Raw genomic sequence first — 26,677 nt, 5'->3', positions numbered from 1 at the left:
GAAGAACCGCGCTTAAGCAGTGCATATGGTCGAGTTTGTCCGCACGCATAAAATACGGATACCGGCATCCCGCAGTTATAGAACGTCTTTTATCCCTTGATAATTATTGATCAAATTATATGGAATTGATCCTTGTCCGCTGAATAGAAGGAAAATGTGTGAGGCTTCTTGTTATCATTTAATTTGTTAAATTACCTAAATTCAGTATAATGGTTGTTATTTGTTATTAGCTAATTAAGTTTTGGTAGGGATTGAAAGTTGAGTTTAGTGGATGAAATTCTAAAGACTGAGTTGTTTCAAGCACTACACTCTTGATCTTTTCATATGGAATCCGGTATGTAAGGGAGTGTCTAATATTATGCAGGAATATGAATGATAGAACATTAATGGAAAGCTAGAGACCTTAGCTAACTTTTCTCCGAAGTAACTATACTGTTTTGCCAAACATAAAAAATTGCAACTACTTATATGAAGTGTTGATTTTTGACTATCAAAATGTTATACCCGGAATTAGGGCACTTTTTACAGCTGCTAGAAATAGAAAAAATGTGAAGTAAAATGCTTTATTTGATGAAAAAAGAACGTTTATTTGTTTTAGTAGTGACACAAAATCTAAATATAATGTGAAATACACCGTGATCAATAAGTTGGATACACCTTCAAAGTACAATATAATAATGCAGATATGACGTATCAACTATCCTCTGATCTGATATTTTTTCAAAGTACTGTTTGTGTAGATTAACTTTAGCTAATGATTCGGAATATCTCCCCTTCCAGATTTTTTTGTACCAGCATCAAATGTCTTTTAAAACCGTAACCGCTGTCACGCACGAACTCTATTTGTGAGTTCTTCCATTTTTTTCTGGATATTCTCCTTGAGATGAGCCAAATTCTAGATTGTGTAGTTCTTAACTTTAGTTGTCGTAAGAAACAGATCGCATTGTGTTCTTGTACGTACGGTAGTCTTTTCTCTTTGCTGAAGGAAGTTTTTAGTACTAACCGAAGCTATTATAATTTCAACAGTGCTTCTCAGCGCTATTTGTACTACTGATCTCGTTACGATCTTTGTTTGGACCTGTTGCGGAATCTCTTGAAAGGTCACGTCTCCACGCTCAGCAATGAGCATTAACAAAAATAAGAGAAAGGGAGAGTCTCTAAATTCTACACTACCTACTAAGAAACAAGGTTTCAAGACCGTACTGCCATAGCGCGGAAAAATAAAAGGAAACTGGAGACTTCAGATATTCCTTCTAACTCTATTATTAAAAATAATTCATCTCCTATTGAACTGAGCAATCGGTTCGATTTGATTCATGACGAAATTGAGCAAATGAATCTACCTGTAGCCCAGGTGATTTGTGTCATGCAAAGAAGCAAAGGACTCCGCAAATTATGGTATCTGTTGCCGAGTTTTCTGGCTTTCGGAATGAGATTATGAGTAACCTTCAGGGGATCAAGGTTTCATTTCAAATTGCCAGGAAGAGTGACTTCAGCGTTTTGTCGGGATCCTCTGACGATCGCTAGTGCCGTCTTCAGTATTTCACTAAAAAGCGGAATAATTTTTTCAAGTACGTCGACAAAACTGAGCGATTGTTTAAAGTCGTCTTTAAAAGTCTCCCCAGTGATGATAAATCACTGGATGAGATTAAAATTAAAATTTCTCAATTACTTGGATTTGCACCAGTTCAAGTAAATAAGATGAAAAAGAAATCTCACTCTGCTACTTCCCATAGGGTTATTTCTCAAGAATTTTATTTAGTTCACTTCAACAAACGTGAACTAAATAATATGAAAAGTTTGGAAAGGACTGCATTATGTCCCATTTATGTGCTACATGGGAACATTTCTGTAGGTTACAATAGATGGTAGTATCATCATCATCATCATCATACATGAGAACATCTCTGTAGGCCTGGGGGAAATTTCCAAAACCCCACTCAGTGACGTAAGTGCCAAAAGTGGGATCATGAATGCTAAATGCATGATTTGTGGTGGAACCTTTTACGCCAAGGACGCCTGTCCTGTGAGAGAAGATTCCAATAAGTTTAAATGTGTCGAATTGTGGAGGCAATCATAAATCCAATTAGTGGGAATGCCCTTCACGCGAAAAAGATTCCCGTGCAAAATTCTTCTTAATTGGCGTTACATCCCCCACTGAGACAGTGCCGCCTCGCAGTGTTCATTAAGCACTTCTACAGTTATTAACTGCGAGGTTCCTAAGCCAAGTTACCATTTCTGCATTCGTATATCATGAGGCTAACATGATGATATTTTTATGCCCAGGGAAGTCGAGACAATTTCCAATCCGAAAATTGTCTAGACCGGTACCATGAATCGAACCCATCCACCCTCAGCATGGTCTTGCTTTGTGGCCGCGCATCTTATCACACGGCTAAGGGGAACCCCTATGCAACCCGTGCACATTGACCCGACCCCGTGCAAAATTGATGACGGGAAATTCTAATAGGATCCCAGATTCGCCGGGTAAAAATATTACAAACGCTCGAAATCCGCAATCATTTGCAATGAAAGATCGGGCGTGATAGCTTGGTTACTGTTAGGGCCGATGTCCACGTAACGGTTTTTTAAGCTACGTGCATGCCGCGTCCACGCAAGGTACTCAGAATCAAATGGAGTAATGCACACGTGCAAGACTACATTTGATGCTGGGTACCTTACGTGGGCTTGTAAAAACGCTATGTGGGCATCGGCTCTTAGTCATTGTAAAAGCGTTACGATTCAGCAGTTAAGGACCGATGTCCACGTAGCAGTTTTTTATGCTGCGTTAACGCCGCGTCTACCGAAAGTACCCAGCATCAGATAGGGTACTGCACACGTATACGTGTGCACGTGTACGACTAAATTTGGTGCTGGGTACCTTGCGTGGACATAACACAGCTTGAAAAACCGCTACGTGGGCATCGGCCCTAATCATCGAGTGGCAGTTGAAAGCGCTAGCAGAACTCAAGTGAAAATGTCGCGCATCATTCGGACTATCGCTTACAGTACTAAGATTTTCATTATCATTGAGAGAAGTGAATCTATGACAAAAGATCGAAAAACAAAAGGTCGAAAGGACAAAACGTCGAAAGGGATAGAAGGTCGAAAAGGCAAAAGGTCGAAAGGGACAAAATGGCGTAAGGGACAAAAAGTCGAAAGGGACAAAAAGTTGGAAGGGACAAGAGGTCTAAAGGAACAAAAGGTCGATAATAAATAATATTATAAAAGAATTGAACCAAAGTTATGAATTATCAATCTCCTTTATCGAGATATCACATCCAATAATTGTTCATATTGAACCTTTACACATCAATCAAAGTTAAAGAATGAGCAATTTTCAAGGAGTAATTGCCATGAAACAGTATTATGAATGTTGAGTTAGTTCTGTTAGAGTTCTGTTCAGTGTTGTAAAATGTCATTTGCATTCGTTTGTATAATTTTTCCAGAACTTTTTCCAGAAGATAGCTATCAATTCATGATGTATGACAAACTTATAGCGCCTAAATGTGCCTACAACTTTGTCTAACAAGACATTGCCGTAAATATGTAATCTGGGGCGTGGGAGGCGAAATGTCATTCAAATGACATTATGTCAAATGACACGTGACATTTTGAAGAGTTTTCACTCTCCAGCCTAAGATGTTATATTTAGAGCAATGTACCCTTGGACAAAAATATAGCCCTACTCAAGCGTTATGAGTACATCTAAAAATATGAAATAAATTTGGCTTCTGAAGAAAGTTATGAACAAATTAGTCAAATGACATGCAGATGACATTTTACAAGCCTGGTTCTGTTAGAAGAATTGCTGATTTAAGAAAAGAATAAAACTTGTAGTGTGCGAGATTGATTTCTCCGTTTCTGTTTCTTGTCTATTTCGGTCTTTTGTTTTTTTTTTCGACCATTTGTACCTTCGACCTTTTGTCTTTCGACTTTTTGCCCTCTCGACCTTTTGTCTTTCGACCTGTTGTCTCTAACCCGAAAGAAGTCACGTAAAATTCACGATTGAAGCCCTAACGCTCTCATATAAACATAAACAGTGAAAGGAATTTCGCCAAATTTTCACGGATTTTTTTTCATGAAAAGTATTGTAAACAATTGCACAACATGTGAAGATTTAGTTCAAAAAATGTATTTGAGGGTAACCACTTCCTTCGGTGGGGTTTGGTCTCACGAAATCAGTACGCTAGACAGGTGCTTTCCCTACTAAGCTACGAAGGACCTCCGTCCTTCTCCGCAGCTCAGAAAACTACTGATGAGATCAAATTTCCAACACCTAGTGTTGGAAATTTGATCTCATCAGTAGCCTTCTAAACTTTTTATCGACTAGCCATCGTTATTTGCACAAATCTATTAGAACTATTTAGAAATTTCGATATCAAAACAAAGCAACATTCCCATCATGCGTGCTTGTAATGAGACAGGAGACCACAGGACAGGTTCCACATGACGATCATGAAAACTACCAGTACTGACCGCTTGGTTGCTGTTAGTGATTGAAGAGGCGCTTTGTGGAAGTTAAATCGATTCTTTTCAGAACCTACATTGGAGAAAATGAAAGGATGAATCGATGTGAAATTTTTCAAGATAACGAAACACAACCGCGTGGTGACGAATAAAAACCAATAACACAAATCACACTCGCACCAAATATGTCATGTACAAAACGTTCATGAGACCGGTAGTCCTCTACGGATATGAAACTTGGACCATGCTCGAGGAGGACTCGCAAGCACTCGGAGTATTCAAAAGATGAGTGCTTGAGACCATATTTGGCGGTGTGCAAGAAGACGTAGGGCCTAAGGGCAGCAGGGACTATGTCCAAGGGCTTGACGATCCCTCCCCAGGCCATCTGCGAGTTGTGGCGCCTGCCTAGGATGTGGTGGGGTTTGACAGTGGGCCCTGTTAAACCTCTATAAAAAGCTGCATGAATCCGCAAGTAGGCTCCGCCAAAGCGACCGTGTGCCGCTCAAAGCGCACAAGCCCAAGTCCTGGTGTTAGGTGGGACGCTAAACAGCCCTGACACGACGACCCTCCGACGAGACAGGAGGTTTGCGCAGGCCCAATAAGCCGCCTTTAAAAACAACCATTACGAACAACATAGAAGATAATACGACTCGATACAATCGGCAACGACCTAGGCGACGAATAAAGGATCACGATTGGAAGCTTGGAACATGGAACTGCAAGTCGCTTGGCTTCGCAGGTTGCGACAGGATAATCTACGATGAATTACATCCCCGCAACTTCGATGTCGTAGCGCTGCAGGAAATCTGCTGGACAGGACAGAAAGTGTGGAAAAGCGGGCATCGAGCGGCTACCTTCTACCAAAGCTGTGGCACCACCAACGAGCTGGGAACCGGCTTCATAGTGCTGGGAAAGATGCGCCAACGCGTGATTGGGTGGCAGCCAATCAACGCAAGGATGTGCAAGCTGAGGATAAAAGGCCGTTTCTTCAACTATAGCATCATCAACGTGCACTGCCCACACGAAGGGAGATCCGACGACGAGAAAGAAGCGTTCTATGCGCAGCTGGAGCAGACATACGATGGATGCCCACTGCGGGACGTCAAAATCGTTATCGGTGACATGAACGCTCAGGTAGGAAGGGAGGAAATGTATAGACCGGTCATCGGACCGGATAGTCTGCATACCGAATCGAACGACAACGGCCAACGATGCATAAACTTTGCAGCCTCCCGCGGAATGGTAGTCCGAAGCACTTTCTTCCCCCGTAAGAATATCCACAAGGCCACATGGAAATCACCTAATCAAGTAACGGAAAACCAAATCGACCACGTTCTAATCGACGGTAAATTCTTCTCCGACATCACGAACGTACGCACTTACCGCAGTGCGAATATTGAATCCGACCACTACCTCGTCGCAGTATGTCTGCGCTCAAAACTCTCGACGGTGATCAACACGCGTCAGAGTCGTCCGCCGCGGCTAAACATTGGGCGGCTACAAGACGGTAGACTAGCCCAAGACTACGCGCAGCAGCTGGAAGTGGCACTCCCAACGGAAGAGCAGCTAGGCGCAGCATCTCTTGAAGATGGCTGGAGAGATATTCGATCCGCCATTGGAAGCACCGCAACCGCTGCACTAGGCACGGTGGCTCCGGATCAGAGAAACGACTGGTATGATGGCGAATGTGAGAAGTAAGTGGAAGAGAAGAATGTAGCATGTACGAGATTGTTGCAACACTGTGTGAGTCAAAAGAGACACGATACAAATGGGCGCGGATCAGACAAAACTCCATTTCTCAGAGGAAAAAGCACCAGCAGGAAGATCGAGACCGTGAAGCGACGGAGCAACTGTAAAGCGCTAATAACGCACGAAAGTTCTATGAGAAGTTGAACCGTTCACGTAAGGGCCACGTGCCACAGCCCGATATGTGTAAGGACATAAACGGGAACCTTCTTACGAACGAGCGTGAGGTGATCCAAAGGTGGCGGCAGCACTACGAAGAGCACCTGAATGGCGATATGGCAGACAACGGTGGCGGTATGGTAATGAACCTAGGAGCACGCGCGCAGGACATGCGACTTCCGGCTCCGAATCTCCAGGAAATCCAGGAGGAGATCGGCCGGCTGAAAAACAACAAAGCCCCTGGAGTTGACCAACTACCAGGAGAGCTGTTTAAACACGGTGGTGAAGCACTGGCTAGAGCGCTGCACTGGGTGATTACCAAGGTTTGGGAGGATGAGGTTCTGCCGCAGGAGTGGATGGAAGGTGTCGTGTGTCCCATCTACAAAAGGGCGATAAGCTGGATTGTAGCAACTACCGCGCAATCACATTGCTGAACGCCGTCTACAAGGTACTCTCCCAAATTTTATGCCGTCGACTAACACCAATTGCAAGAGAGTTCGTGGGGCAGTACCAGGCGGGATTTATGGGTGAACGCTCTACCACAGACCAGGTGTTCGCCATACGTCAGGTATTGCAGAAATGCCGCGAATACAACGTGCCCACACATCATCTATTTATCGACTTCAAAGCCGCATATGATACAATCGATCGGGACCAGCTATGGCAGCTAGTGCACGAAAACGGATTTCCGGATAAACTGATACGGTTGATCAAGGCGACGATGGATCGGGTGATGTGCGTAGTTCGAATTTCAGGGGCATTCTCGAGTCCCTTCGAAACCCGTAGAGGGTTACGGCAAGGTGATGGTCTTTCGTGTCTGCTATTCAACATCGCTTTGGAGGGAGTAATACGAAGGGCAGGGATTGACACGAGTGGTACGATTTTCACGAAGTCCGTCCAGTTATTTGGCTTCGCCGACGACATTGATATCATGGCACGTAACTTTGGGAGGATGGAGGAAGCCTACATCAGACTGAAAAGCGAAGCTAAACGGATTGGACTAGTCATCAACACGTCGAAGACGAAGTACATGATAGGAAGAGGCTCAAGAGAGGTCAATGTGAGCCATCCTCCACGAGTTTCTATCGGTGGTGACGAAATCGAGGTGGTTGAAGAATTCGTGTACTTGGGCTCACTGGTGACCGCCGATAACGATACCAGCAGAGAAATTCGGAGACGCATAGTGGCTGGAAATCGTACGTACTTTGGACTCCGCAAGACGCTCCGATCGAATAGAGTTCGCCGCCGTACCAAACTGACTATCTACAAAACGCTTATAAGACCGGTAGTTCTCTACGGACACGAGACCTGGACGATGCTCGTGGAGGACCAACGCGCACTGGGAGTTTTCGAAAGGAAAGTGTGCGTACCATCTGTAATTGGGGTGCAGATGGCGGACGGTACGCGGAGGAGGCGAATGAACCACGAGTTGCATCAGCTGTTGGGAGAACCATCCATCGTTCACACCGCGAAAATCGGAAGACTGCGGTGGGCCGGGCACGTAGCCAGAATGTCGGACAGTAATCCGGTGAAAATGGTTCTCGATAACGATCCGACGGGAACAAGAAGGCGAGGTGCACAGCGGGCAAGGTGGATCGATCAGGTGGAGGACGACTTGCGGACCCTCCGTAGACTGCGTGGTTGGCGAAGTGCAGCCTTGAACCGAGCTGAATGGAGAAGTCTTTTATGTGCAGCACAGGCCACTCCGGCCTTAGTCTGATGATAAATAAATAAAAGAAGACGTAGGGTGGCGACGAAGGAGGAACCTCAATCTCGTCCAGCTCTACGGTGAACCAAATATTCAGAAAGTAGCTGGCAGGGCATGTTGCAAGAATGCTAAACAGCAACTCTCCGAATATGGTGTTCACTGTTCACCTCCGATCCAGCTGGTACAAGAAGGCGTGGAGCGCAACGAGCGAAGTGACCAGGTACAGAACAAATAGGCCTCGAACCATGTATTGTGGCGTCAAATTGTTGAATAAGTGTTATCTTTTTAGATGTCCGTGACGTCGCAAACCACACGGTCTACGGTGGGTCCGCCAATCATCCTTCACCTGATCGATCCACCTTACTTGCTGTGCACCTCGCCTTCTTGTGTCCGTTGGATCGTTGTTGCTCACATTGTCTTCTCTTGAACGTCTTCCTATCATGCACTTAGTCTTTGAAGTGTTGATGACTAGTCCAAATCGGTTATCTTCGCTCTTCAGTCTGATGTAGTCCTCCTCCATATTCTCAAATTTACTTGCCATAGTATCAATATCATCGGTGTAACCAAATAACAGGACGGACTTCGTGAAAATCGTACCACTCGTGTTAATCCCTGACCTTCATATTACTCCCACCGAAGCGATGTTGAATAGCAGGCACGAAAGATCATCATCTTGCCGTAAACCTCTGCGCGTTCCAAAGGGAGCCGATCCATCGTCTCCTTGATCAATCGTATCAGATTAGCCGGGAATCCGTTTTCGTGCATTAGCTGCAAAAGCTGATCTCGATCGATTGTATCATATGCGGCTTTGAAGTCGATGAATAAATGATGAGTGGGCACATTGCTGCTGATTAGATAGCTCTTCTGGTAGTTGATCAACTCCAGGAACTTTGTTGTTTTTCAGACAGCCGATCTCCTCCTGGATTTCCTGGAGATCCGGAGCCGGAAGACATATGTCCTGCGCGCGTGCTCCTAGGTTAATTACCATACTACCACCGTTGTCTGCCACATCATCATTCAGGTGCTCTTTGTAGTACTACTGCCACCTTTGGATCACCTCACGCTCGTTCTTAAGAAGGTTCCCGTTTATGTCCTCACACATATCAGGTTGAGGAACGTGGTCCTTACGTGAACGGTTCATCTTTTCATTGAACTTTTGTGCGTTATTAGTACGGTACAGTTGCTCCGTCTCTTTACGGTCTCGATTTTCTTATAACGCTTCTTTCTCGTGATCGGGTCTCTTTTAGTGTTGGCAATGCACGTTGATGAAGTAATAGTTGAAGAAACGGCCTTTTATCTTCAGCTTTATTGGCTGCCACTCAATCACGCGTTGGCGTGTCTTGCCCAGCACTATGAAGCCAGTTCCCAGCTTGGTTGGGATGCCACAGCTCTGATAGAAGGCAGCCGCTCAATGCCCTCTTATCCACACTTTCTGTCCTGTCCAGCAGATTTCGTGGAGCACCACGACGTTGTTGCGGGGATGTAATTCATCGTAGATCATCCTGTCGCAACCTGCGAGACCTAGCGACTTGCACTTCCATGTTCCAAGCTTCCAATCGTGATCCTTTATTCGTCGCCTAAGTCGTTGCCGATTGTATCAAATCGTTTTATCTTATAAATCGTTCGTAATTTGTTTTAATATATCTTTTAAATTATAATCCCCTTGATTTCTTAAAGATCATTGAGGCATACTTTTTTTAATATTTTAAACCGCATATTTTGATTTTAAAAACTTAAATCACAATAACACACATTAAACTTCAGGGCTGCCTAGAATCCCATAGCTGAAATCTTGGTAATGCTTTCATCACATCTTTATAAACAATCTACCGATATTTTGAAAAACTCTACCGACACATCGGGTCTCTTTATAGAGATCTCGTTAACAACTCATTTTACTCGAATTCCAGTAAGATATTGAACAGAACTTTAGCAAAACAATTACCGAATTTCGATATTTTTATCAGCTGCATACTTGATGACAATTTTTATGAGGCCGACAAAACGAAAACAAAAGCAAAACATTTTATCATATTACTTCAAAGACATAATAATCAAATCCGCTTGTCGGGTATGCTTCTGAAAAAAAAACCATTGCTAAATTATCACAAATATTCACTCTCACATATTTTTTCAAGATGAAAAAAAAAATCATGCTCATATTTTTCGTGAATCTTGTTACATCTCTAGATAAAAGTGGGAGATTCTATCACTGGCTATGACGACATCAGAGCTGAGCTAAGTGAAAATTGATCCTTAACGTAAATAAATGCAATATCTCGGTTCGGTAGGGCCGGATTGCGCTGAAATTTTGGCACAAATCGAAAAACTTTCTGGGGAATCGTGTAAAGGTGGTGAAGTTCACTACAAGCAGTTGCAAGACCTCGTTTTACCCAATGCCCCATATGTGTTATGTAATTCATCAAGTTCGGAGTAACAAATAATCAGCAAAACATAATACATTTGACTTCAAATTTTGCCAAAAAATCGTGTTATGTGAGCTCTGTTTACTGCACCTGCACGATGTTGGGAATTGAGATTTTGCAGATTTTACCCCACGTTCTCATATTCCTCAAATTGCTTACTAATAACCTCACATTACTAGTCTGATCAAGAATCTTCCAGAGAATCTAATGAAGTTATTTTTGCCCACCGCCAAATATTGCTAATTTTACCCCATATTCTATTATTTTCTAACTACTACCCAAAATGCCAAGGTCTTCCGGAAAGCATATCAAATAAGGGGCATTAGGGTAAAACGAAGTCTTGCAGCTTCGTGCAAAGAACTGAACCACCTTTGCACGAGTCCCCAGAAAGTTCTACGATTTGTGTCGAAATTTCAGAACCAAGATATTGAATTTATTCTCGTTATGGACAACATTTTTCCATTGTGCATTTCCCGTTATACTCTTTCTTTTGCCATAACTTTACTAAAATAAAGGTGCCCCTGACCCAACGTTTTTACACACTCGAAATATGGCAAAATATTGATAGATTGAACGAGCTCAAACCTATGCCGAGAGTTAAACCTTAGATTGAAATTCCGAAGCTGGTTCAAGCCTAATAGCAATCGGTGATGTGTTAGTAGCTAAACTCACCATCTGTGTAGCACGGTTGACTGTTTCACCTTAGCTTGACACGCGAAAAAGTTGGGCGTTTCTTCTAAATGTAGAAAATCTAGTTTTGTTAAGTCCAGTTCAAGCGTGATAAATATTTTGTGGGAACCCCAGAATGGACGCTTTGTCATCATAGAGACGTTCTTTTATTTTATTTTTTTTTAATAAATGCAAGTATCAACTTCGTTGCTCCTTTAACACGCGCTGCAGCAGATAAACTTTGTAAAATATAATTGACAATCGTATCAGTTTAACAATCAGCAAACTTACATTTAGAAGGCAAAATATTACTGTCCTACTTTACAGTTGATAAAATCGCTTACTGCCGTTCTACACATAATTGTCCCATGTACATAGGAAATCCCAGCACATATGGGACAAGTATGCGTATGACGGCAGTATACACATGAATACTGAATATTTTCTGAAAAAGACCGGAATTAGGATTTCCAGGGCAATATTGAATGAGTATCAAAAAGTGGCCTTCTTCCACCTCATAATTTCAAGTACACGACTGGAGCGATGCGTTCACTGCAGTGAACAAAAAATGCAACTCGATGTATGCATGTATCTATTGTAAAGCATTTGAAACCCTCAAATTTAAATGTTTCACCAGGACCGTACCCGAGATCATTTCAGGTATTTTCATTGTATGTAACCAAATGTTCATAGCCAACTATCTAGAAGATAAACGTTGTAATCAAGTATTGAAAAAAAAAACAATGAAACCCAAAATGACTCACCATAACCTTCACATACCAGAAGCTTATCGATCATCAGGTATGTCAATAGAACGAGAGATGAATGATAAGTAACAAAAAAAAAACAAACATGATTCCGATGATTTCGAATCACGTCAGTTATCAACCATTTATCGATTAAGTCGATAAGTATTGTACCAGTAAACACAACAGCTTGCGTGTGGACGCAAAGTCCATTAATTTGTTCGCAAACACTTAATCATTTAATTTATGATGTACGGAGTAGGGTTAAATTATCGCAATTATATGCTTCACGATTGTTATATATTCTTTTGCTCTGAAATATTGAAATGCACTTCTATCAAACCCTACAAATCGAGGATTGGAAGTTGCAAACCTACTACTATTCAAATATAGAGGTACGCCAACCCAACTAGAGGCAAAACTCTATTTGGGTATTACTAGGTATCTAGGGTATCTAGGCCTATGTAGGTTAGACGAAAAAAGAGGTAATATAATAGCAAGCAAAGTAGAAAAATCCGAATATTCCACATTGCAATGAAATATCTAACATTCTGGCGAGGCAAACGCCCTATTGGGACTTATCTAAAATGTACTAGGCGCCTCCATGTACTGCCTATTCCAAAAAAACATTGGAATAAAAATTTGTATTAATTGTGATTTATCTGGGTACATTCCCTTTATTCAAGAAGCAACAACCTTGCGTAAAAAAAGGAACTCATAAAGAATTCGCTTTTTAATTAGGTACTCCCAGATTTCTATTCGATTGTTATGCTCATTTTCGAACATCGTATATTTGCCATACACCCAGTTCTTTTTTTACACGGGTGGGATTTAGTCGATTATGTCCTTTAGCGTTAATGAAACTATTATAACTCGTTAACTCATAAACCTCATGAAAAAATTCACGAAAAATCAAAGAAAATTCAGATGGTATTTTAAAAGCTGTGAAAAATTAAGTGAACCGGGAAATTAAAGAATATCAACCGTCTAAAAAAATATTTAGTGTACATAATTGCTTTATCATTGGTTGGGGAAAAATGTAGTAAAGCTTCGAAGATGTTAGGAATTATTTGTTTGATCCCAAGTCGCACCAAACGCCAACACAAAATAAACCATTTTTCTATCTAAGTTTTCGTTTAACAGATTTTTTCGCAAATCGTATTGGATATGCCTCAACCTCATAACCTCACAAACTTACGTGTGAATTGATATGAAATGGTTTCCGTTTGCCAGATCCCCAACCAATTATAATAAATAATGTAAAAAATCAATGAAAAAGTTAATTAGTAATCAAAAATTATTGTAACAGGTTGACTCAAACAATTTTAAGTGGTTTTTGACTGAATAAAGACCATTTCAAAATTTAAATATTATTCAAAATATTCAAAAAAGCTTATAACCATTTTGTGGAAATATTCATTATTGAATATGTTTGATAATATTACTCCAATGCCCATAAATGTGCACGAAAAATATCAACTTACCGTTTGTGCAAATAATTGCTCTCTTGCCGAGAGTGGGGATGATACAAATCTGGAAGATGATAGAAGAAGAAAAACGTGAATCAACATGTACCTACATCACACATCGACCATCGTTTACTACCGATGGCTCAAATCGATAGTGTAAACAAAAACAATATTGTCGTCACCGAGAGTGTCGCCTCATCGTCATTCATGTTGATCCACTAATCAGTGGAACCGGCACCGGCACAAATACTACACACAGCACCAACCTTCACCCAATATGAGTACCTAGCCGGCCGACGACGCGACGCACGCCATCAGAGTGGGTGGTGAAAGCTCATCGCGAACGAATCAGTTGTCGCCGCATCAGAGGCAGATGTCAGCACCGGATACGATCGATAGGAGGGCGAACTGAGGTGAAGCTTTCACCAACTGCACTGTACCGTGGGCTAGAAGACAGATAAGAGCGAACGGACTTAAAACACCCCGAAAACCATATAGGGGAACTGCTCCATTTTCCATCTCACTGAACATATATTCATCTCATCGCAAAACAAAGAAATACAGCACCAATCTCGTCGCTTATTTTTACTAACACGCGTGCTCACTGGTGAAAAAAATCACAAAAATAAGGAACAAAACAAATATACACTACAATGTACCCACTAGGGGAGGGTCTAGTGGAGGTCAATATGCCCTAGCAAAAACTGCTTCAATGTCTTAGCTGTAACGATTTTCTTGCGTATTTTTACCTCATGTAACAGTTAAACAATCTAGCTAGCTAATAATAATATTCAAATTTTATAAAAGTGGTGATATATCGTTGCCGGAAAACTCATGAGGCCTTTTAGTTGGCAAATTTTTGGGAACGACCCACCACGCGTCGGTGAATCAGTATCTTGGTAATGGACAGTGCGTGGAGACGCGTAATACATCGTAGGTTAGTCTCACAAGGACGTTTTCCTCGCCAACATGTGAGATATTTCATCAAAATGTAGAAAATTTCGGTTACAAAAAAAATACCCATGAAAATTGTCACAGCCAAGACATTCAAGCAGTATTTGCTTAGATAGGGCATACTGCCCCACCTCATGTTCCTAACAAAATTAGGATAACAAAATCTCACATTCTGCGAAAGATATCGTATCGATTTTTCTCGATATAACATTTAACGATATAAAGTGTTTCAATTGAAAATCGGACACGAAATTTAAAAAATCCTGTCCTGTTTTGTTAGAACCACAGTAGAAGAAAATACTAGACCAACATTTGACAAGGGCGTAACAGGCGTAAGCAGTAAGGGAAGTTACTAAACTGTTGTAGCTGTAGATGAAACAATCTCTTGTAAAATTACGAAAGGTAATGGGGATAACGGCAACGATCGCTTGGCTCTGACCGAGGCTCGGACACTGAGTCCAGTAATGCACACAAGAGACAGAACAAAAGCCACCCGTCGTCAAGCGAAAGTGATAATAGTTTGATCACTGTGTTTGATACTCCACCAGGCAAGAGTTTGTACCGCATAGCAACTGGAACAACTTGATTTTTTATCAAGATTAGTTTTTTGTTGTTTCTAATAATTGAGTGCTAAATCAGTGTTTTATTTTAAGTGTTAGTGTTAATTTTTATAATAATATTGTAAAAATCAATAATGAACTTGCCTTCGTAAAGTGCTAAGCACGAAAAAATACAATTTAAATTTGAAATTAACATTCATGGTATATCAAAGAACGGGTTGCTGAATTTCGGGTATTTTAATCACAACAAACAGATGTAACATTGTTTCGTGTAACCTGCTTTCAAGATGGTGGTAAGGGAGTTAAACAATGGATTCTTCGAAAAAATGTTCAAGCTGTTACGGTTGCTTGTCTTTCCAACAAACATTGGCTGGTAGGGCGCTTATTCAATCAAAAACAAGCTTATTCAGCTTTAATTGTTTGTTGGGTGTGATTCAATTACACAGAATTCTGTTTTTACACGATTTACATTTTCTCAATTTTGCAATCATCCTTAATGTTCAACGCATGTTAATTGCCATGTGATTTTTCTTTGAATTATTTAGAATTTTTAGAAACATGTTGCAAAGACATTGGTGGCAAATGGAAGTCACACGATCAAAATTACGAGCGAGAAAAAATCGTGTAAAAACAGAATCCTGTGTATTTCCATTCTACACTCCTGATTTAACCTGCAGGTTTTCTCGTAGAAATCGCTTTCTACGCAATAATCATGTAAGATCTACTTAAGTTTTCAGATAGAATTCGTTGGACACGTAAGTTTCACCTGTATTTTCTTCAGCATTTGCAGTTACGTGTGCGCGTAAAATGTATTATATGGAAACAATATTCAGATTATTTGGAGTGTAAAAAATACCAAAACTTTCATAGTTACTTAACTTTTTTACCAGGATCGCAGCAATTTGTTGAACTTTTACCAAGATTCGCACAGACGAGTCCCAGCAAACATGTTTTTTTTTGCTTAGATTTCTGTCAAAGTTGCTGAAAATCTGGACATAGTTCGCCGTTCGCTTACATAAGGCAAGTGAAACTCTTTTGGTAAAGTTAATGACATGCTAAGAACGCTACAGTTGTCCGCTGCCTCCACGAAAACTTACATGAAATTGAAGCATTCCAAGAGTCTGTTGAATGGATAACTTTATCGCACCAAAACTGGAAGATGTTCTGCTGCATGAAAGGATGGAAGGTGTCGTGTGTACTATCTACAAAAGAGCAATAAGCCGGATTGCGGCAACTACCGGGCAATCACATTGCGGATCTCCGCTTATAAAGTACTCTCCCAAATTTTATGCTGTCGACTAACAGCAATTGCAAAAGAGTTTGTGAGGCAGTTCCAGGCGGGATTCATAAGCGAACGCTCTACCACGTACCAGGTATTCGGCGTACGTCAGGTACTGCAGAAATTTCGCGAATACAACGTGCCCACACATCATCTATTCATCGACTTCAAAGCCGCATATGATACAATCGATCGGGACCAGCTATGGCAGCTAATGCAGGGAGGGAGTCCGAGTCGTTCGCCGCGACTCCGGAAAACGGATTTCCGAATAAACTGATACGGTTGATCAAGGCAGCGAGTCCCGAGTTCGTGCTTGCTATTCAACGTTGCTTTGGAGGGAGTGATATGAAGGCAATTACTGCCTTAGTACTACACGAGTGGTACGATTTTCAAGAAGTCCTAACTGGACAGGATGATCCATTAATTACGTAACGCGATGGATTGTAACATTTTCCTCCCCCCTCTAAGCGTTACGTAATTTGTGGACGCTCCCTTTTTGGTTTCGCCGACGACATAGATATTATGGCCCGTATCTTTGAGAGGATGAAGGAAGCCTACATAAGACTGAAAAGCGAAGCTAAACGGATTGGACTAGTCATCAACACGTCGAAGACAAAGTACATGATAGGACGAGGCTCAAGAGAGGACAACGTAAGCCACCCACCATGAGTTTGGTAACGAAATCGAGGTGTTTGAAAAATTCGTGTACATGAGCTCACTGATCACCTCCGATAACGATACCAGCAGAGAAACTCAAACGCTCCGATCGAATAGAGGGCCAGAATGTCGAACAATAACCCGATGAAAATGGTTCTCGATAGCGATCGGACGGGCACAAAAAGTAGAGGTGCGCAGCGAGCAAGGTTTACGATTTACGGACCCTCTTCAAATATCGATATTTCAGGTCTAAAATCAATTACCGCTAACAATCCATATGTCCAAATAAAATACCTAGTACCTTCCAGAAAAATATTTATTTTGCTTATATAGGGGAAGTGCACCGGTTTTGGCCAACTTAGTGCCTAATTTGGCCAACCCTGAAACATACATATTTTTCCAAAATAATCGATAAGTTGAAAGCAGCGCTGAATCGTGAGGGATATATCTCTTATTGGAACTAAAACCCAGATTAATCCACCTAGCGTTGATGGTGCCTTTCTCGCATTTAGTTAAGACACCAACCTTATATGGGGTTTATATGGGGTTTATATGGTCCGATGTACCATTTTCTTCATAACTTTTAAACGCAATGACCGATCGTTATAAAATTTAATAGTGATCAACAAGGCTTTGTCCCCTGTCGAATGAATGTTGCGAGAAAATCGGTTAAGGATTACTATACGAAAAGTTGTCTTATGTTTTTACAGCTTTTGTGCAAACACATACACACATTCGCACACACATACACACGGACAGACAGATATGTGCTCAGCTCGTCGAACTGAGTTGATTTGTATATAATACTATGGGTCTCAGAGGCTTCTATAAAAAGTTCGTTTTCGGAGTGAAATGATAGCCTTTCGGTACAACTTAGTTGTACGAGAAAGGCAATAAAACCCTCCCAAATTGCTTTATTTTTGAAGTTATTTGCAAAATTGGAAAAATTAGGAACATGGCCAACACCGGTACAGCTCCCTTATCCTTTTCATTAGTTGTATTTAAATTAGTCTTCAAAAATTTCATTAGAAATTTTTTTAGACTTTTTGCCTTTTTCGTACAACAAAGTTGTACCGAAAGGCTATAGGACTACTCCAAAAAACAACTTTTGATAGAAAGCCCGGAGACCCATAGTGTTATATACCGGTCGACTCAGTTCGACGAATCGAGGTGATGTCTGTATGTGCGTATGCATGTGTGTGTGTATGTGTGTGTGTGTGTGTGTATGTGTACAAATTTTGTAGACCCACTTTTTGGAACTCAGCATTACCCGATTTACTCGCAACAAGTTGCATTCGACGGGGAATACGGTCCCATTGTTTGCTATCAAAAATCGGACATTGCATTTCGGAATTATTGAAAAATCATTGTTTTTTTCCCAAGGGTCCCCCCTTGGAAATTTTTTTTCAAAATCGAAAAAAAAATTTTTCAAGAATAGTGGGAATGCAATTAATGCAAAATTAATGCAGTACATTTTACGATGCACGAGAAAGGCATCATCGCCGCTAGGTGGATTAATCTGGGTTTTTTAAATAATAACGATTGATTGAGCAGGTATTCATTAGACAGGGCCAATATCGCAGAAGCACACTATGGGGATTTAGGCGGACTTTAATAGAAAATTCCATTTTCACCAATTTATTTTTTTTTTGAAAATAAATACACACGATAAGAAAACCCCAAAATTTCAGATCCTTGAGATATAAGTTATCAACGTTGAAAAAAGGTAAAAAACGCGGTTTTTCTATTCAAAATCTTGCTTCACTTTTGGGAAGGTTTTTTCTGATACGATAACGACGTTTATATATAGCATTGTAAAGATTCTTAAAAGAGCTTTCATATCGTACTAACGAAAATCGTTATATACTGAAGGAAAAAAATAATAATATCAAGTACGGAGATAACACTCTTAAATAGAGATATTTTCAACTTTAAAAGTCTGCCACTTTATTTCCCGCATTTTCCCACGGAGATATTTAGTTGGGGCTCATATTTGGGATATGTACTTTCAGACTCCCATGGAAAATCTTGCGCAAACTTGCGCCATTTTGAGAAAATGCGATTTGAGAAAAAAACTTTTTGTTCTTAGTGCGCATCAACACAAATTTCAATATTCTACTATAATAAACGTTCTTCCCTATTTGTTCTTAATATTTTGTGACTAAAAAGTCGATGTCATTTGAAAATTTATACAAATTTTCAATTAAAGAGTCAAAATATTAAGCCCTTTTCAAAAGTTAGTAGCGAAATGACTGGAATTGTTGCTTAACAACATTTCCCTGTTATGACAACATTAGATACATCTTATAAGCTGGAAAAAAACAATTTTTTGCTTTTCAGTTTGTATGGGGAGGCCCCATAGTGCAGCGTCGTCGTCGTCGTCATGGCCCATGGGTATGATAAAAAAAATGAGCTGACCACGGCGACTATGGTGAGCGGACCAAATGCAGCAAAGCTTGGAGAGTGTGGGTCGTCATCGATAATGGAGGACGGCAGCTGCTTACTGAGTGCTATGGAAACGTATTGTGTTGATAAGGTTTTATCAAGTATTAATTTTATGTAATACCAATTAAGTAATAGACAAGAAGATTATAAATCACACAAAATAACTTAATAATATAAACATGTGAGACATGAGATAGCCTAATCGGTAAAAACACGGTATTATCAAGCCAGAGAAAACGGATAAGCTCTCGATTCGGTCAAGGGAGTCTGTCGGTTAAGAAAGTGTCTCGACTTCTCCTGGCAAAGAGTACCAAGGTGATTGTCATACAATATATAAAAGCATGCATAAATTCTCACCGAAAACTCGCAATGAATAGCTGTGGAAGTGCATGAACAAAATTACCTATTCAACATATAGATTCACAGTAAGCCCGATACACATATTTAAAAACTATTTTGTCCCCCCCCCCCTCAGATTTTTTCCAAAAAAAATATTTTAAGGGGGCAACAAAATATTCGGATAATTAGGAGGATTTTCAAAATATTCTTCAACAAATCCGAGATGTTTTTTTTAATTTTTTTTTCATTTTAATGTTTATTTTTTATTATCCCCCCCCCCTTCCTCTTGACCTTTCGGAGACCAGTAGGACAAAATATCAATTAAATATCTATATCTTCAGAAAAAATATTTTAAGCTCTTTCTAGTGGAATGTATTCAACCGTCTTAGACGAGTTTAGTACTCTCCATTTAATTCCACCAATTATAATTAAAGAGTTAAAGCTGGTTATTTTATTCATTATGGTATCTTGTCAACTCTTCTCTTTTCAACCTTCAAGCTTGACCTAAATCTATTTAGATTTTTTTTTATTTCGCCAACCCACGTAGACTAGTACATATACAATATACATGTTTTTCTTTATTTTCTTAATGCTATAAATACGGTATTATAGTGTATGAAAATAAAAATAGATTTGTTAAGTAGTGTTTAATTTTGCGATGTAATGTAATTTTGAATTGTGTTTCGAATTGTGACAAAATATTTTTTTAGGTTCTGCCGATTGACATAGATTGACACTTTGAGTTTGTTGAGAGTGAAGGAAATGTCGTTTACATGTATTATGAATAGTAGAGGCCCCAAATGAGAGCCCTTGGGACACGGGAAGTGGCTTCAATGGGTTTTGATCTCATTAATTTCATTTCATTTATTTAGTCTACATCTAAACAGATAACACTGAATCAACAATTTGACGCCACAATACACGGTTCGAGGCCACATCTCTCCATCCTCGGATACGCCCAACGCTCGCCAAGTCGTTTTGCACCTGGTCTGCCCATCTCGCTCGCTGCGCTCCACGCCGTCTCGTACCTGCCGGATCGGAAGCGAACACCATCTTTGCAGGGTTGCTGTCCGGCAATCTTGCAACATGTCCTGTCCATCGTACCCTTCCGGCTTTAGCTACTTTCTGGATACTGGGTTCGCCGTAGAGTTGGGCGAGCTCATGGTTCATTCTTCGCCGCCACACACCGTCGTCTTGCACACCGCCAAAGATGGTCCTAAGCACCCGTCTCTCGAATACTCCGAGTGCTTGCAAGTCCTCCTCGAGCATTGTCCATGTTTCATGTCCGTAGAGGACAACCGGTCTTATTAGCGTCTTGTACATGACACATTTGGTGCGGTGGCGAATCTTTTTTGACCGCAGTTTCTTCTAGAGCCCGTAGTAGGCCCGACTTCCACAGATGATGCGCCTTCGTATTTCACGACTAACATTGTTATCAGCCGTTAGCAAGGATCCGAGGTAGACGAATTCCTCGACCACCTCGAAGGTATCCCCGTCTAACGTAACACTGCTTCCCAGGCGGGCCCTGTCGCGCTCGTTCCCGCCCATAAGCATGTACTTTGTCTTTGACGCATTCACCACCAGTCCAACTTTTGTTGCTTCACGTTTCAGGCGGGTGTACAGTTCTGCCACCTTTGCAAATGTTCGGCCGACAATGTCCATGTCATCGCATGACACCTTCTAGCGCAATGTTGAACAACAGGCACGAAAGTCCATCACCTTGTCTTAGTCCCCGGCGCGATTCGAACGAACTGGAGTGTTCGCCCGAAATCTTCACACAGTTTTGCACACCATCCATCGTTGCTTTGATCTGTCTGGTAAGCTTCCCGGGGAAGCTGTTCTCGTCCATAATTTTCCATAGCTCTACGCGGTCTATACTGTCGTCATGCTTGTAAATATTCGGCAGCACTGGATGAAGGTGATATTTTTGTATATCTTTTTTTTTATTTTCTTCCTGCTTTGAAATCAACCTCACATTCCCGGAGAGGCAGAAAAGTAAACAACAGAACCAACATCACCCACTGCGCCGCGAAGATGAAATTTACCACCAAAATCCCCACGCGTTTAAATGGGCCACTCACAGTCATACGGTAAGGCGCGAACTGAGCTGCCTGTCAGAGCGACTTGTGAGTGGCTGAATGCGAAATTGAATGGTCGGTGTTGGAAATGATTTTTCGGCTGCACCCAGTCGCACTCACCACGGCGGCGATGAAGGCGACTGCAGATTATACTGAGATTCATGTTTTTCATTTTCATTAATGCATTGACTGTGAAATATTTCTACCCTGACTGTCGTCTTGAAATCAACGAACAGATGATGCGTTGGGACCTGGTATTCACGGCATTTTTGAAGGATTTGCCGTACAGTAAAGATCTGGTCCGTTGTCGAGCAGCCGTCAACGAAGCCGGCTTGATAACTTCCCACGAACTCATTCACTAATGGTGGCAGACGACGGAATATGATCTGGGATATCACTTTGTAGGCGGCATTAAGGATGGTGATCGCTCGAAAGTTCTCACACTCCAGCTTGTGTCCTTTCTTGTAGATGGGGCATATATAACCCTTTCTGATTCTGGTCCGGTCGTGTTTCTCCAGTAAGCGGATCGGCCGGTTGTCAACATTTGGTTTTGCTTTGTGTGGAAGGCAAAACGATCGACCGGTCGTAATTTTGTTCTGTTTTGCGCGGGTGAGTAAATGAATCAGAAAGTGAAAGTTTGTTTCTTGTTCGATCGTGTTTCTCCAATAAGCGGATCGACCGGTCGTCGAAGTTTAGTTTTGCTTTGTGCGGAACGCAAAACTTTCGGTCGGAAGCCGTAATTTTGTTCTGCTTTGCGTGGGTGAGTGAATAAATCAGAAAGTGAAAGTTTCAGATAGCGAGAGTATTATTCCCCATCCCATAGATCGCATCACTTACCGAAGTGAATCCAGATAAATTATCATCCTTTAAAATTAAAACGATATCCTATCCCAAGACAATCATGGAGATGCAGAGGTATACTCGGTCTCTAGTTGCAACGAGAGATGGACTAACAATCCTTCCCTTCCCATATGGCCGTAAGGACGTGGCCGGTGCCGTTATTAACTTTAGATATTTGAGCTCCCGAAACGTGTACATTGAGAATGGGTAGCTAAAGAATGTACACAGCAAAAAGTAGTCACCGAAAATTGCTCAACACAGTTTTGTCAGTGCACACAAAGTTAATACCAACACCACAATATAAAGATAAATGTATGTGTTAAATGGTAAAATTGTCATTTCCAACATGCCTTTGTTTTTCTGAAAAATGGCGTCGAATCGATAACACGTGCGCGAGCTCATTTTGCACAGAAGGTGGAAAATCCGGGTATGTCGCACGGCGACATTGCAAAGTAGTTGAATATCGCTAAATCCGGGATAACTGTTTTATACCTCGATGCAAAGGGGAGGATTCACAGAACATTTTAGGCAGAAAAAAACTGTCGTAGTTCCAAATAAATTTCTCGTATGGGAAGCAATATGTAACTGCGGTCTCAGAAGCGACATTTTCGTCACAATCGGTACAATAAATTCATAAATGTACGTTGATGAATGTCTGAATAAACGACTCTTGCTATTTATTCGGAAACATTATCGTACAGTTCTGTTCTGGCCAGGTCTAGCATCTATTCACTACGGAAAACTGGCTCAAAATTGGTACGCTGCTGATTGCGTTACTATTGTCCCGAAGGAGTCCAACCCCCCAAATTCGCCGGAGTTTCATCTCATCGCAAAGTACTGGGCCCTGATTAAAAGGAATCTCTAAGAAACAAATAATTTAACAAATGATGGGAAAAGCTTCAGACGTAACTGGCACAAGACTGCCAAATTAGTTTCGGATGCTACCGTGCAAAAGCTCATGAATGGTGTCAAATTAATTAAGTATTACAATTGTACTTTGATTATCTATGAAATTAATATTATGTTGTTAATTTTTCTTTAAACTCCTTCCTGTAACACTATGATTCCGGTGACCACTTTTTGCTGTGCACATTCTTTAGTCCTAAGCCCCATTTATTGTGTTCTCTGTACAATTTCGCAAGTTCTAGTCAATCACAGAGAAGCAACTACGAATTGTGCGGTCATAATGCTCATGCTCATATTTGGGAATTTTCCTTATTCTAGTGACATATTAAATAGCCAAAACAATGAAGCGGTTAGTTCCACTGCAAGGGTTTTCATAAATATAGGAGGGATTCCATCAGGAAGCATCTAAACCTTTCGAAGCATCTAAACTTCGTAGGGCCTGCAAAATGTCTTGGACATGATGTTGATTCAATCCAATATCATTTGAAAAGTCGTGGAAAAATGCAAAATAGTCGCGGTCACGATCATTTTCCGAAAATTTAGAATAGATTTCCTGGAAAAAAAAAATCTTCAAAAAGATTACAGTTCTTTTCCGAGCTATCACCAACATTTTCATCAAGATGCATAATTGATGGAAAGTTACTAGATTTCAGTTTAGTTTTTACGTAATTAAAGAAGTTCTTTGGACAGGACTTTATTTCGCTCTCAGTTTTTGATTTGTAATCTTCATAAGCGTTAATGATAGCGTAATTCAATTGACCGCATAAGTCCGAGTAATATACTAAATTTTCATTACTGTTGTGATTTTTGTAAATTTTATGTGCCTTTTGCTTGCGATTTCTTAAATTCTTGATTGGCCTTATCATTTCATTATCACTTAGTATTCAGCCAATAACTCATTCCAGGGGCGGAATTCCGAAATGTGTTGTATGGTGGACTTCAGGCATTTTGTCTAAGAGCACATTGCTCTATGTCTAATATTTACAGCGTGAAACACTAGTATTCCTTAATATACTAAATGATAATAACTACCTCTGGAATGAGTTATTGGCTTTATACTAAATAATAATGAAATGATAAGTTCAATCCCTGCCTAAATCTAATCCGTCCTATAAGCTAAGCAATATCTCTCAGAACCATTTTAAACAAGTCCACGGCGACGAACTACGAACTTCATTGCATGTGACTGAAACGATTAATCTCCACCCAGTCATGCGTTGACGTGATAAATATTTACCCCTCCAAGAAAGCTTCGCTTCTATGCATAATATTCTGCACGATCATTCAATATCCATTTCCTCAGACCAAGAGCATGTTTTGTTTGTATGCTGGTGCAAATATCGCACCGGATAGCGCGTTGCCCGTCGTCATGCTCTCCATGACGAAGCGTCAACGAACCGAATGAGCAACAACAACAGCAAATTGACGGTCGGATTATCGCTCGACGGACGTCCACCACAGAGAGAACGGAGTAGCGTTTGTTCAAAGTAGTGTGAACAAAATGCGAAACTAATCTGAATTTCAAATCCAATCACATGTGGGCTACCGAGCCGGGAGGGGCATTTCTCCCAGAAGCTTTCAACGTTCCGCCGAAGCAAGTCAGAGGGAAACGATTCCAGCTGCATGTAGTTTTCGTTATCTTAAATATTGACAATCCCCGTGGCAGCGAACCTGACCCACCCTTCAACGACCCGGTTGTGGGTGAAATCGGCACAGCACGGAGGCTAACAGTCTGAGTAATAACTGCAAATCGAACGTAAAGCGACAACAAACCGCACCGACACAGTTGTCAGTTTGTCAGTCAGTCAGTCAGTGGGTCGAAGTTAATTAAATTGGTTCCAATAGGTAGATAGGTTGGTATTGCACTACCAGCGGTAGATAACAGTTGGTTGATGATAACAAAGAAAGCAAAATTCAATTAACTGTGGCCTGTGCGTGCCATCGGGTTGTGAATTATTCAGAACCTTCAGGGCTATGTTTAATTAAATAAAATGGAGACAGTCGGGTTATAAAGAGCGTTACTCAGAATGGGATTTGGGATGAGGAAGCAATTATGTGGGAGCGAGCAAAAAGGCAATTAAAGCAATTTTACAGCTACAATGCTCAATTGAGACATTGTCATTGTTGACATTGTTGAATAATTGAGACATTGTCGTCTCACAACTTACCTTCACGGACTCTTAGCCAAGTACTACACCCAAAAAACAAATCTGACAATTATTGTATAAAATCTGGGCATACACAATTCTGTAAGCTTTTTATACAAATATTGTATTAAAATAATACAAATCTGTATTATTTCAATACAACAATTGTATTAAAATCATCCGAAATTGTATATGCCCAATTATTATACAGTTTCTGTAAGGTTCTTATGCAAAACTGTAATAAAATCTGCCATCCGATGGTTGGGTGTAGTGACACATTAACATATGAACAGCATGAACACATTTGCCACTCGATAAATTCAGAGACCGGATCTTTTTTAAGTGCGTGATCTACTTTGTAATTACAAAAAACAGGAAGGTTTAGTCTAATACATACAAAAAAAGAATAGAATTAATACGCATTCCAAAAACGATCTTTTTATAAACGTCTCGGAGATCTATAGTGTTATATACTAAATTGTCAGACTTGCTCGCTGGTGACGAACTTCATTTTCAAGACATGATTCATATGAGTGTATACGATAACAGCGACTAAAACTAAATTCCTAAATGTAAAAAAGTGGTACTGCACAAAATGAATGAATTTTAAGACTTATGAATAATATAATACACCTATAAGTGCTTGTTATGACCAATGTGTTGTGTAATTTAGCGAATACACTAACCATCATGGTAAAGTTTCGTTTTGAGCACCATTAGCGGCGTACGAGTGTTAGTCGTTTATCAGTGCAGTATCATTGCTTGACACTTTACCGGTCGTTACTAAAGACACTGCTGAAACAGTAGCGCAACTTCCGGGTCACCAAATTTGGTAAGGCAATAACAGCGCTGCTATTTGATAAACCGTCAAACGTCACCGGTACGAAATAAGGCAACCGAATTGATAGCCAAAAACAGCGACCGGTACGATAAAGAGCGACTAAACTAAAAAAAAACGCACCCATTAATGATGCTCTAACAACGTCATAACAACCGATTGCAACCAAATTAGAAATGTTCAAACAATGTTCGCAGTCGAATTTAACTTAAAATCGAATAAGTATTAGATACTACCTACA

General features: G+C 40.7%; 1 protein-coding gene across 4 annotated transcripts in view; it reads right to left on the bottom strand.

Moving 5' to 3' along the window:
* The window catches only part of LOC134212544 (dual 3',5'-cyclic-AMP and -GMP phosphodiesterase 11-like), a 390,689-nt gene that overhangs the window by 303,684 nt on the left and 60,328 nt on the right, over positions 1-26,677 (bottom strand). For 2 of the 4 annotated variants that reach the window (XM_062690522.1, XM_062690518.1), the window contains exon 3: positions 13,409-13,457. The exons of the other annotated variants lie outside the window; for them this stretch is intronic. The gene's annotated coding sequence lies outside the window, so the exon portion shown is untranslated. The remainder of the gene's footprint in view (positions 1-13,408; positions 13,458-26,677) is intronic. 4 annotated transcript variants of the gene reach the window in all.

The sequence above is a fragment of the Armigeres subalbatus genome, chromosome 2 (assembly GCF_024139115.2).
Source record: "Armigeres subalbatus isolate Guangzhou_Male chromosome 2, GZ_Asu_2, whole genome shotgun sequence".
Lineage (NCBI taxonomy): Eukaryota > Metazoa > Arthropoda > Insecta > Diptera > Culicidae > Armigeres > Armigeres subalbatus.
Note: the sequence above shows the minus strand (reverse complement) of the source record. Positions and strands in the feature narration are given on the sequence as shown.